This window comes from Equus przewalskii, chromosome 30 (assembly GCF_037783145.1).
Source record: "Equus przewalskii isolate Varuska chromosome 30, EquPr2, whole genome shotgun sequence".
NCBI classification, from domain to species: domain Eukaryota; kingdom Metazoa; phylum Chordata; class Mammalia; order Perissodactyla; family Equidae; genus Equus; species Equus przewalskii.
Window position 1 is genome coordinate 20,148,722 of NC_091860.1, and position 12,109 is coordinate 20,160,830.

Here is a 12,109-nt window from a genome sequence, read left to right on the forward strand (position 1 = left end):
ATGGATTTGTGTGTATGTCTATCTATCTATCTATTCACATATATACATATATTCATAGACATATACACAGGCATATAAGCATATACATACACATATTACTTCCATGCTTACGTATTTACTTATATATATTGAAAGACATTGATTCACACAAATTCCAACACCACTAGTTCATTCTAGTTTCCTGCTTTCTGTATCTGTAACTCCCTTCTCTGACAATAAGAAACCTATTCCCACTATTATTAATATACTTTCTGCTATTTGTTTTCTACTTGTCCAATTCTCTTTGTTCCTCTCTCTTTTCTTGCCTTCTTTTGGGTGATCTGAATGTTTTATAGTGCTTCATTTTGATTCCTCTATTGGCTCTTTAGCTATACATCTTGCATTATTTTTAGTAATTGCCCTACGATTTCATTATACATTTTTAACTTGTCGCAATCTACTTAGAGTTTATATTGCACAACTGTACATAAATATAACAACCTTCTAATAATATAGTTTTATTTACTACTCTCCCAAACTTTATGAGGTTTTACTCATGTTTACATCTGCTTATGTTATAAACCCCACAACACAGTGTTATAATTTGCATTGTAGAATCATATGATTTTTCAAGAAAATGTGTACATACTCTTATATTTACCCAAATATTTGCCATTTCTTGCATTCTTTATTCCTTCCATTGAATCCAAGTTACCATCTGGTGTCACTCCCCTTCCACTTGAAGAATTCCCTTTAGTATTTCTTATAGCACAAGTCTGCTGGTGATGCATATTCTCAGCTTTTGTTTCTCTGAAAATATCTTTATTTGCCTTCATTTCCAAAAGACAGTTTTGCTGTATACAGAATCCTGGGTTGATAGTTTTATTTATTTCAGTACTTAAAGATGTTATTCAATTGTTGTCACAGGTTGGGTTGCCTGGGCGATAGACTCTGAGATGGAGTTTATCCAGCAGGGTGTTTACTAAGGAGTTTCCTTGGTATCAAAACCTGCAGAAAGGAGAAGAAAGCAAGAGTAGTCAGAAGGAAAAGTTGAGCTGAGCTGCATGCCCTATACACCCTGGGGCGATCTGGAGCAACAATGGCCCTTCTGATTTGTTTTGCATTGGGCCAAGATAGTCAGGTCAAGATACTCCTGCATTGATCAATCACTGGCTGTAGGCAACCTAGGAAGGGGCATGATCTTGAGTGAGGCAGCTCTCTACAGCTAATCAGTTCCTGAAAGGGGCTGACAACTGAAGGCTATCTGCTATAGGGGCTCCTTGCAATGAAGGCAACAAAGTTTTCATTGATGGGATCTGGGTGTGCATCAGTCTTCTGGCATCTATTGTTTCTGACGAGAAGTCTGCCATCATTTGTATTAACGTTTTTATTTACATAATATATAGTTTTTATTTTCTCTTGGCTCCTTTCTCTTTATCTTTGGATTTCAGCCGTCTGACATGTACCTAGTGTGGTTTTCTTTGTATTTATTCTGCTTATGGTTCACTGACCTTCTCAGATCTATAAGTTAGTGTTTTTACTAAATTTGCAAGTTTTCAATCACTATTTCTTCAAATATTTTTTCTTCCCTATTCTCTCTCTTTGCTCCTTCTGGTCCTCCAATCACACATATGAGACTGCTTTGTATTGTCCTACAGCTCTCTAAGGATCTATTCATATTTCTTCCATCATTTTTCTTGAATTTGGACAATTTCCATTCATCTACTTTCAATTCACTGATTCTTGTGCCATCTCCAATCTGCTGTTAATCAAATGCAGTAAAATTTTCATTTTAGTTACTGTATTTTTCATCTAGAATTTTCATATGAGTCTGCTATAAACTGAATGTTTGTGTCCCCCCGCAAAATTCATGTTTAAATCCTAACCACCGATGTTATGGTATTAGATGGGGCCTCTGGGAGGTGATGAGCTCATGAAGGTGGAGCCCTCACAAATGGGATTAGTACTCTTGTAAAAGAGACCACTGAGAGCCCCCTTACCCCTTCTGCCATGTGAGATCACAGTGAGAAGACAGCCGTCTACGAACTAGGAAGTCTGCCTTCACCAGACACCAAATCTGCTGGTGCCTTGCTCTTGGACTTTCTAGCTCCAGGACTGTGAGAAATAAACATTTGTCACTATGGCATTTTTGTTATAGTAGCCCAAACAGGCTAAAACAGAATCTTTTCATTGTTTCTATTTTGCTTCTAAGATTCTCCATCTGTTCATTCAATATGGCTATATTTTCCTCTAAGTCCTTGAACATATTTTATAGTAGTTGCTTTAAAGTCCTCATCTGCTAAGCACCTCCTAAGGTTTGGTTTCCATGGACAGTTTTTTCTCTTTTTGCATTTGAGTCACATTTTCTTGTTTCTTCACACGTCTAGTCATTTTTATTGTCTACTAGACATTAGGAATGATACATTGGAGAGACTCTGGATTCTGTTATATTGCTCAGAAAAGTGTGATTTCTCTCCTAGCAAGGAATTGACTTGGCTGGACTCAAACTCCTAAGTCTGTCTCCTCCTCTGTTTTGGGATATAGCTGAAATTTCTGTTCAACTCTTTCAGGTTTTAGTTGCCACTTTTCCACTGGGCTCTTTGTTGTCTCCTCCACTAATGTGTATTTCAATGGTCAGACAAGAATTTGAGCAGGGCTTATGTGCAGATGTGGGGGCTCACCACCAATATGGCTCCTTCCCTTCTAGGACCCCTGCCCCCAGATCCCCAGCAGCCCTTCCTCCAGCCCTGAACTCTGTACTCTGACACCACCATCCTGTAAGTCTGCAACTTCACTGGTGAGCAACTCTGGGCAAAAACTGCAAACTCAAAATCACATTGGTGTAATTCCAATCTTTTTAAGTGGAGACTCCTCTCCAATTTCTGCCTGCTTTTAGTCTCTGTCTAGTGTCTTCAAGTAGTCGATTTTTAATATTTTCATCCAAACTTTATCACTGTTATCTGTGGGAAGCTTAGTCCAACCAAGCTACGTCACCATTACCAGAAGCCAAATTTCCCAGTGTTACTATTTTGCTCCATACTGGAATCACATCTCCTTCCTCATCCCATTTTTCTTTGTTGGTAGAACAGGATTTGTGTTCAAATGTCCATCCTCCTTCCACATGTCTATGGGTGTAAATCTTGATCCATCTATGTCAGTGCCATAATTCATTTCTCTTGAAGCATCAGTGATACGTTTAGGAAGGGTCATATATCAGTCAGGAAACCAGAAGCTACTCTTTGCAGTCTAGATATAAAGGGTTTTAATATAGGGAATTGGTGGCTTACCCAGAAAAAAGGCCTAAGGGAGCAATGGTCAGAGAAATCACCGCTGACCTTCTCAACTTGAAGCACTCAAGCAAGTTGTTCTCAAAACTCACCTTGAGCGGCCGGCACCGTGGCCAAGTGATTAAGTTCACAGGCTGTGCTTCGGCAGCCCAGGGTTTTGCTGGTTTGGATCCTGGACGCGAACCTAGCACTATTCATCAGGCCATGCTGAGGTGGCATCCTACATAGCACAACCAGAACGTCCTACAACTAGAATATACAACTATGTACAGGGGGCTTTGGGGAGAAGAGAAAGAAGGAGGGGAGAGGAAGGGAGAGGGAGAGGGAGGGAGAGGAGGAAAGGAGGAGGGGAAGAAGATTGGCAACAGATGTTAGCTCAGGTGCCAATCTTTAAAAAAAAAAACAAAAACAACTTGCCTTGAAGTTTCCAGGAGTATCACATCTACTCACAATTCTGACTGCAACTGACTGGAGAATAAGGATCGCTCCATCACTTGGGCGCAAGGGTGCCTCTCGCTGACATGCTCTAGCCTGGCCGCAATATGAAGAGGATTCTGGCAAATGTAGCTTCTGGCTTCTCCTCTTCAAAGTAAAGGAGCCCTTAGAAGAAGTGATGCCAAGTGAGTAACAGATCACCCAACACAGGGCATGTGACCCAAATGAGCAGAAGGCACAGGAGGGGAAGGGACCTGGGGAGCTTCTGGAAAAAATTTATTTGCTGATAAACTAAACAAAACAAAGACTCATAAGAAGAACAGTCCCTCTTTTTCTTCCACTGGATTTTTTTTTCATGTAACTAAAGCATCAAGCTTGTGACCACGAGAGGAATCAGCTGAGATGGAGACAAACACAGTGTCTGAAGCCTGCCCAATCTGGACTTCTTGTTATGTGAGAATACGTGTTACCATTTAAGTTATTTTCAATTGGTTTTTCCACTACTTGTAACAGACACAGCACATTATTTAGATCATGGAGGTAAACCCCAGAAGAAACCATTTAAAGGAGTGCAAGTGCGAGCCTCTAGGGAGCAAGACTAGGGGTGATGAGATGTGGTGCAAGGCACGTTGGTTTTTATTCTATGCTTTATGCTATTTTACATTGTAAAGAAGATATACGCACTACTTGGATAAAAAATTAATCTAGAAAAGAGACAATGAAACTCCTCTCCATCTCCGCGTCATGCTTTTCTTGATTTACTCTGTTCTATAGTAGAAAAGGAAATGCAGCTAAATGCACCAGTTCTTCCTCGCTCTTATTTTAGGCGATCATCAGTTCTAGCTGCCTACTCAAGAACCTCCTAAGTGAACGCTATTCTCATTCCCCTCGATCTACTGTCTGTTACCAAAATAATCATTCTGAAGAGTAAATACGATCACATCCCTCTCCTGTTTAAAATCTGTGGTTGGTCTCATGTTATCTCTACAGGATAACATCCAAATTCCATAATACGGCATCCAAGACTCTTCATGACCTGACCCCGACACTCTCTCATCTATATATTCTATTCCGAAAACCTTGCTTTTCTCTGGATACCCCGTGCTCTCTCAGACCTCCATAACTGTACACACAGTTTGTTTAGTTTGGAGTGTCCTTCCTAATTGACCCCTTTTCGGCTCTCTCTTCCATGAAGATTTCTTACTCCTCCAGTCCTTCTATAGTCTCTTCGTCCAAATATGTTGTGGATACCTATAACCTGCATCAGCAAAAATTATACTACAGGTCAAAAATCACTTACTGGAAAGTCTAAAATCCAGAAAAACCTCTGAAAACTAAAATATTTTTTGGTAACTCATTTAGTGGCAAAACCTGAACTGAACTGTTTATATCTATAATCTCAATTTATTCCACTTTGTGTGAATATTCATTCACTTTGTTGCAGAAATATTAGTGGGTTTCATTACAGAGTGAAGCCCCCCCCACCAATGGTAGTATTATGTAACATGTCGCATGCGTATCTGTGGCCCATTCCGAAAATGGCTACTGCAACACTTCTCATCCCACAGTTCTTCTACAACTCACTCCTTATCAAGAGGTGAGGGCTATTTCCTCTCCTCCTTGAAACTTGGAGTGGTTTTATAAATAAAAGTCGTGGAAGAGACACTGCTTGACTTCCAAAGCTAGGTCATACATCAAAGGTATATGGCTTCTGCCTATTTTCCTTTCTCTCTCAAAATGCTTGCCGTTGGAACCCACGATGTTGTCAGGAAGCTCAGTCACATGGCAAGGCCACATGTAAGTGTTCTGGCACATCAACTCCAGCCAAGGTCTCAATCACCAACCAGTGTCAACTGCCAGACATGTGAGAGCAATGCCTGCCCTCGGCGTTCAAAGGCCCCAACTGTTGGCCAGGTGAAGCAAAGCCAAGCTGATGCCACCAAGCCCTGCCTACAACACAGACTCATGAGAAAAACAAATGCTTTTGTTGTTTTAAGACACAAAGTTTTGGGGTAATTGTTCTCCGGCCATAGCAACTGGAATCCCATCGTATTACTTTGCTAAAATGTGAAATATTCTCACTTCCAAAATCCATCAAAGGTTTCAGATTGGATCTGTATATTAAAATTGTATGTTTGCATATCTATTTTTCAATGGAATTAGAAGTTCTTTGGGAACAAGAACTAAGTTTTTTTATCTTGGTATTTTCAGAGCCAGTGTCTAAGATTGGGTAGGTCCTCAAGGCATGTCTATTGAATTAATGTTGAGTGAATGGATGGATAAACAAATGTATAAACACAGTTTAAAAGAAATGGTTATTTTGAAGTAGTTTTTGGGAGACTATACTTCTACTCAACTCAATTCATTGCTCACAAATAATTTAGAATGTCTTATTTTATTATTTTCAGTTTATGAGCTATGCAGAAAATTTCATTAATTTTCCTATCTTGTTTTTATCCAAAAGTGTAATCTTTATGATTATATACTTTATCCATCAAAGTACACTCCAAATTATCCTTGGCTGTTTTCAAAAGTCAAATGTATCTTTAAGGACACAGATTTTCCATTAGTGAGGATAATTAAAATAATCTGACATAAACTCTGAAGGTATTTCCAAAACAGGAGATCCCAATGTTTTTGAACAATGCAATGCAGTGCAATGATGCATAGATGCAAAGAGTTCAGCATCCACGTTGACAAACTTTGCAAGAAAAAGAAAAAACCACTGATTTGGAGTATAAGTTCTACTCGGCATGACAAAAATATGTTTATTTATCTCATGGTCACACATCATGTCACACGTATATTTAACTATATGAGGGAAAAGGGAGGAAAGAGGGCAGAGAGAAAATCCATAATGTCATAAATACATGAATAGATAACATCAATTTATGTTTTAATGTTCCTGTGGGGAATAACTGTTTTAGCTCTTCCCAGGGAATGTTAGAATGATGGAATAAATGAGGCGCTGCTTTACAGTTTGGCTGCCCAACATTTGTCTGATCAGAATTTAATGGATCCTCACTGCCCTGCTTTTTCTCCTTCCCTACTTTGGGTAAATGGCATAGAGCTGGGTCGTATGTAGGTACATCTCAGGATAATTCAGAATCAGAGGAAACATCACGGCGACAGCTAAAAAGTCACTAAATAAATATAAATATTAACCACAGCTGCTCAAAAAAATGCCAACGGGGGATGAATCTTACAATCCACACCACAACTTCCTGAAAATCTTTTTCTTTCTCTTCCCTGATATTTCACAGAGTCTGGCAGAAACACTGCCTTCAAACCCCTTTCTCTTCACATTCCTCCAAAATCCTCCCCTGTCACATCTCTCCCTTCCACACGCACACCGCCTCGTTCCTTTTCTGCCCTGCTTCTCTCGTCTTGTGTATGTGTTCTCGTCTCATCTTGCTGCCTTTCTGAGGTCAATCAAACCGGCCGTGGCTGCGTTTAATTCCAGCCCTCTCCCATTAACCTGGTCCCCAGTGATCCTGGGACCAGGGACACAGGGCAGGAAGAGAGAATTGTCCTTTTCAAGGTGAGGAGGAGGAGAGGCTGTGAACCCTCAAATATTAATTTTTTTCTTGTCATACCAACATCTTACAAGCAGAATGACATGTCACTAAACGGTAGGATGATGGGTAACTGCCACCAGACAGGCTCTCAGGACATCATAAAGTACCACAGGCCTGGCTGTAGACTCTAGATGAACAGTCGGGGACCACGTATTCACTGGTAAATGGGGCTGCAGTGCTGCTGGGGTCTGGATAAATTGTTATTGATAAATGGATGGGCAAACAGTGCCATGAGAAGCTACCTCATTCCTGGGGCTCCCCTCCTTTTACCTGATACCTCAGCACCACTTTTCTAGGCCTAGAAGGGAGTTTATGGCCAGGAAATTGCCAAGGACCTGGCAACAAACGTCAAGTATCCCCTCCTATATTCCTATATCCCCACGCCCTCTCCTTCTCTTTGGACTCTGAACCCCGGGTAAAGCTCTGGAGCTGGAAGGGTGGGGAAGCTGCGGGAGCAGAAAATCCCATTTATGATAGGGCAACCAAATAAAATACAAGACACACAGTTAAATCTGAATTTCACACAAGGAACGAATAATTGCTTAGTATAAGTATGTCTCAGATACTGCATGGGATATACTTAGACTTAAAGAAAAAAAAAAGCTTTCTTTCTGTATGTGAAATTCAAATTTAACTGGGTGTTCCTGTTTGAGTTTTTTCTCCCTAGATCTGGTAACCCTAATTTAAGAAAATTAATGAGAGGAATATCACTAACGTCAGAAGTGAATACCTTAGGCTTGAAAATGAGAATTCTTAGGTATATACTACTTCTTGAGTTGCCCACAAAAAAATGTATTGAAAACATCAGAATATCAAAAAATCAGTCTCCAAAAGCAGCAGGATCCAGCAGAGGCCGTTGGGAGCATTAAGAGGCTGAAGTAGCTGGAAATGTTTTATTGGTGCACTATAGACAGGGACCAAGTCAGCTGCCCTTAAAGACTATATGGTGTTGTAGCCATATGAAAATCTCCTTGTCAGCATAACTTGTCTAAATGAGCTCAAAGTCTCTTCTCAGCTCCTGGAAAGGGAGTTGGGAATTTCAAAGCAAAGTGCTTATAGGAACGTTTAAAAATCTGAAGGAAGTCTGCATTGCCAAACTGAGAGAACAGATCAAAGCCACTACAATAAAAGGCAACTCCGGTGGATCTAGAAAACTTAAAACAGGCATCAGCCAAAGCACTCAAAAGTCTTTCTAGAAAAACACCAACACAGATTGAGGAAAAAAGTGAAATTTTGAAGTGATAAATTTACTCTAACCTGGTTAATTCTCACTTTTTTTTATCTTCAATCTTGATCATTCTCATTAAAAAAAGGTATCTTAGGGGGCCGGCCCGCTGGCGCAGTGGTTAAGTTCGCACGTTCCGCTTCTGCGGCCCTGGCTTCGCTGGTTTGGATCCCGGGTGCAGACATGGCACCACTTGGCAAGCCATGCTGTGGTAGGCGTCCCACATATAAAGTAGAGGAAGATGGGCATGGATGTTAGCTCAGGGCCAGTCTTCCTCAGCAAAAAAAGGATTGGCAGATATTAGCTCAGGGCTAATCTTCCCCCCCCCCAAAAAAAAAGAAAAGAAAAAACAAAAAAAAAGGTATCTCAGGGGGCCAGCCCGGTGGCATAGTGAGTAAGTTTACGTGCTCTGCTTCAGTGGCCCATGGTTCACAGGTTCGGATCCCGGGTGCAGAAACTGCACACTGCTCATCAAGCCATGCTGTGTCAGCGTCCCACATACAAAAAAACAGAGGAAGATGGGCACAGATGTCAGCCCAGGGCCAATCTTCCTCAAGCAAAAAGAGGAGGATTGGCAACGATGTTAGCTCAGGGCCAATCTTCCCCACCAAAAATGAAAAAAAAAAAAAGGTATCTCAACTGAATTCTCCAGAGATTAAAACTACTGCAGTGTCACTACATAGGACTAAATCATTATTCTAAAAGCAAATATGTACTACAACTACATTTAATTTGTAATTATAAACAATTTCAATTCAATTAGTAAAAATCATTAGAATTGTATAAATGTATCTGTATACATAATTACTAACAATCAACTCATGAAACCAGAAGAATCACCAAATCACCTAAGTTTCATAGTAGATATCCAATTTATTTGTTTTGCTTTGCTGTTTTAAAAACTGCATTACCCCCATAAGCTATAGATCGCATCGAAGCAAAGGTTCGACTACAAAGGATTCTGCAGATGAAACGAGGGACCCTTCGGTGACCTGAGTGAGGAGGGAACAGGCCTTGTGCTAGCTCAGGGAACAGCAGTAGCCACAGTGGGTGACAAGCGCTGAACAGCTTTCCCCGCCCACTGTTCCCCGGGGCCTGAGTAGGGCAGGGACAGTCGGGGGAGTTGGGGTCAACGATAAGATTCACAAGCGGAGCTTCCCTGAGAACAGAGCAGGCAAACAGGAAGCGCTCTAGAGTGCGGAGGACAAGTGGGGCAGGCCAGGCGGGAGCGAAGGCCCAGGCCGCAAGAGATGAGCCTGTCCTGCTGATGTTTCCTCTAGAGAAGTCCAAAAGTTATTTCCCATCTTCAACTCGGTTTGAAAGGAACCGCTGAAATGGGACTTGAGAGTTGTGATGGTTAATTTTATGTGTCAACCTGGCTGAGCCATGGGGCGGGTCCGTGATGGTGTTTCCGAATGAGGTTAGCAGTGGAATCAGTGGCCTCAGTGAAGTCGACTGCTCTCCCCAATGTGGGTGGGCCTCATGCAATCTGTTGAGAGCCTGCATACAACAAAAAAGAGGAAGGAGGAATTCGTCCCTTTTGCTTCCTACCTGCCAGGTTGAGCTGGGACCTCGGTCTTCTCCTGCCCTTGGACGTGGATTTACACCATCAGCTCCTCTGGTTGTTAGGCCTGTGGACTCAGACAGGAATTACACATCGGCTTTGCTGGGTCTCCGGCTTTTAGATGCAGATCGTGGGACTTCTCAGTCTCTGTAATCATGTGAGCCAGTTCCTCAAACACATCTTTTTATCTAGACCTGTCCATCTCTTATTGGTTCTGTTTCTTGGGAGAATCCTAGTACAAGAGAAAAAACAAGTCTATTAAACATCACAGAGGGAAATAAACCTACACTCACCCAGCGTGGCAACCTCCTCTTGCACATCCCCTCTCCCCACCCCCTCATGCCTCACATCTCTGAACTCCATTTCCCGTTTTGGGTTCAGTGTTTTAGAAGTGATGGCCCATGTAAAGAGCAGCTCTTACTCATTTTAGCAGCTCACCGAACTGTACACTCATTGAAGGCAGGAGCAGTCTCTCAGAGATCTGTATTTCCTACACGGCCTAAAACCTACAAGCAAGGGTTTCACACACAGGTAGGAGTTTCAGTGAATTAATGAATGCAACCTCCAAATTGCTAACATTTAAAAACACTCATTAGGACTGTATTATTAATCTCAAAAAGAAAACAAACTGTATCACAGAGTGACCATCCTGCCTTTACAGTTCTCGCCCGGACTCCTTTAGAATGAGACTGAAGTACAAGGTCAGGAACGTGTAGAACAGACAGCAATCTCCCGAGCTATCAGTCTGGCATCCTTTACAGCATTAAATTAGCCATAAGAAGAGGAACGAAAGTCCTGTCAGCATGTGATACATAATGGGGAAAAGAACAAACGACATCATATTGACAAAATATGTCTCTTTTCTATGAAATTGTTCATTTGATCTTTATCCCAAACCTCCTTTGATATGATTAACAAAAGATTGAAAACACACAAAAGCTCATTAGATTATGTGGTCTACTGGTTAGACCACATGTACAATTATGCATTCCCTATAGAAATATTTTCTAGAACTTTGTCTAATCCATTTCCAGTCGACTGCTCTAAAAGTTTTTTTTTTTAATTTTTAATATGCCTCACTTTATTTTTAATTTTTATTTATTTATTTATTTTTGAGGAAGATTAGCCCTGAGCTAACATCTGCCACCAATCCTCCTCTTTTTGCTGAGGAAGACTGGCCCTGAGCTAACATCCATGCCCATCTTCCTCCACTTTATATGTGGGACGCCTGCCACAGCATAGCTTGCCACGTGGTGCCATGTCCGCACCCAGGATCCGAACCAGCAAACCCAGGGTCGCCGAAGTGGAACATGGGAACTTAACTGCTGCGCCACCGGGCTGGCCCTCTAAAAGTTTTTAAGTCTTTTTCTGAGGAGCTTATTCCAGTTAGGCGAATCTTCAATACCTGACAGTTTTTCTGAAACTTCTATTTCAATTTCTCTTATTTAAATTTTGCCCCATTACTCCTTGTTAGACCCTTTTCCCGTGACCATATTGTAGAGAGTTTTCATATTCCTTTTTAGGCATAATTTAACCATGCTTCACACATTAACTTGAGTAGACAGTGTATGGTATAAATTACAAAAAACAGCGATGTGTGAAGACATTCTGTGGTGAATAAATTAAAGCATTAATTTCAGACATATCAAACTAACACTTTTTTTTAAATTTGTGGTTCCTATAATTTTCAGACTTGTTTCTAAAGTCTTTGGAATGGGAGAATTAAATGGAAGAGATTTGTCTAAAACTTCTACTTTTATTTCATAGGTTGGAGATCAGCCATTCCCATGAATATTTAAATAAGGAAGAATTTTTAAAAAGAATTTAACACAGAGGTCCGACTCAGATTTAAGGAGATGTTGACATTCAGACATACAGATGAAAAAGATTGGGTTTAGCAACTCACCAGAGAGAATTACCACCAATCTGGCACTTAAGAGAGAATTAAGGCTATTGCCAATAGAGAAAGGACTCTCTCACCTACTGAGTACATAGATGTGCAACTTGGTACAATGAATCTGAATTGACTGAGGCAAATATG

The 12,109-nt window shown here is 40.9% G+C and overlaps 1 long non-coding RNA gene across 1 annotated transcript; it reads right to left on the reverse strand.

Annotated features, from left to right (window-relative positions):
* Positions 1-647: 647 nt before the first annotated feature.
* On the reverse strand, positions 648-11,862 carry LOC103543932 (uncharacterized). Its single transcript, XR_543041.2, has 4 exons — positions 10,490-11,862; positions 10,056-10,300; positions 3,717-3,866; positions 648-987 (listed from the first exon to the last, which is right to left on the reverse strand). It is a non-coding gene; the product is annotated as an uncharacterized lncRNA (long non-coding RNA).
* Positions 11,863-12,109: the final 247 nt, after the last annotated feature.